Below are 2,063 nucleotides of genomic sequence, written 5' to 3' on the forward strand. Positions count from 1 at the left end.
GGCTGCCTTACCAGTGTTTCCCCAATTACCCAGATTGCCCTGGGCCATATGCTTTTGACAGTTGCTACCACAAGTCTTGGACCTCTTCAGTCCATTGAGATGCTCCTGAAGAACACCTCAGGTTGTAATAGGAGTAGCCTGTCTGACATCAGACCCTCTTCTGTTACCAAGGTTACCCTGACCACTTAGAGGTCCACTCACGCTAAACTGTAGAAGCAAGTTTTCAGGCATACCTTGGTTTGGATTATTGCATTTATTCCACCAGTTGCTAAATATCTGTCTGCCTGCCTGGTTCCCCCACTACAGAGTTATCTCCCAGAGGGAAGAGAAAGGGGTTTAAGAATCTTGGTATTGCCAACACCTGGCTGGAACTGGGTACAGGCAGATTTTAAGCTAATTCGGTTTCACTAGGCTTTTATTTCCTAGTAGATACTTGTTTTGTCTTGGCCTTTTGATGCGGGGATGGTGGTGGCGGTGGTTGGGTATTTCTGAGAATATTCTTTGATGTCAGCTAAATATAAATCCCTGTACAAAACCCAAGGAGCTCTGGTAGTGTAGTAGATTCAGTATTGGACTGCTAACTGCAAAGTCCACAGTTCAAACCCACCAGATTCTCAGAGGAGAAAGAAGAAGCTGTCTGCTGTTATAAAGAAAAATAGTCTCAGAAACCCGAAGAGCAGTCCAACGGTGTCCTGGAGGGTTGCTATGAGCTGAAACCAACTCAACAACACTGGGTTGGGTTCGGTTCAGGTGCAACACACAGTTCATTGATTTAGTTTCCTTTACAAACATATCTGACACGTCTGCTGTGTGTCAGCCATGTGCTAAGTACTAGGAATGATGGCAGGAAAAGGGCGTTCCTGATCTCAAAGAGCAGTTTGACTTCAGACAAGTCTAGGGGACTCCTGGAACTTCCTAAGGAAACACATCCAGCCCAGAATGAGCAGGCAGTGGAAACAGACAGTGAGTCACCTGCAGCTGCCTTGGCCTGAGGCAGGGGAACCTGGACTGGCACAGGGCCAGGAAAGATTCAAACACATTTTCCCAGGTGTCCAGGGCACCTGGCTTCATGGTACCAGAAAAGACAAGAAAACAAAGCTGGGTAGAGAGAGGGGTTGAGGTCGTTTGCTTACAACCTGGGGGCCGAAGAAGCGCTCCTCTCCATAGGAGCCTATTCCTAAAAATCCCCTTCCTGGTGCGATGCGGATGGCACCTCACTCCATTTTCAGGGGTCCTGGCAATTCTTTCCTCCAACCAGATGCTTCAGGGAAGGGCTTCCTGGGCCCTGGCATTCCGTTTCCAAGAGTTTAGCCTGGAAGAGAGGCTGCTCTGAGGGTAGGGGATCCTTTACTTTCTTGAGCAAAGTCTCCAAAAGTTAACTTTCCAAAATCATCTTTAATAGAAATATGCTCTTCTGAGGTTTGTAATTCTCTATAGAAAAACTGTGAGGCAGCAGGGTGAAAACAAGAGCAGTCAGAAGACTCAAAGAGGGCAAGTCACTGCTCGGTGAGGCCTGGAAGAAGCCAGGCACAGACCCACCCACTCCGGTCTGCAGCCTCCAGGACTCGTCTTGAGAAGCTCCATTCACCCCTCGAGCAAGAAGAAAAGATGAGGGTCAAATTAGGCATCTCTGTGAACAGCCCAGGAATTCTAGCAGAGCTTGCACACGGTGTCGCCATGGGGTGCGCTCTGTTTGAGGTGGTGGGGTACCAGTTGAGCCCATAGAACATCTTCTAGGAATGAGAACAAATATTACTTTCTGGAAGACACTTGACTGTAATCTGCCATAAAATAGTTTTGATGAATATACAAGTCTACGAGGAGTCCAATTTCAAAGCTCCCTAGGGGTTTACAGGCTCAACCGCTCATGATGACTCTGAATTCATCCTCTTTGGTGCTCTACCATTGTACCTTAGCAGTCTCTCTGTCCTTCGAAGAGTCGCTGGGTTTGAGACTTGTCCCCTGGTCTGTCATCAAGGTAGTTCTAACCCTGAACAGTGTTTTCATACTTCCTACTTTCTTGTGACGTTGTAATACTACTACACTCTTGCCAGTTCTCTTTA

This window comes from Echinops telfairi, unplaced genomic scaffold (assembly GCF_000313985.2).
Source record: "Echinops telfairi isolate 266 unplaced genomic scaffold, ASM31398v2 ScPeMD7_4;HRSCAF=17, whole genome shotgun sequence".
NCBI classification, from domain to species: Eukaryota; Metazoa; Chordata; class Mammalia; order Afrosoricida; family Tenrecidae; genus Echinops; species Echinops telfairi.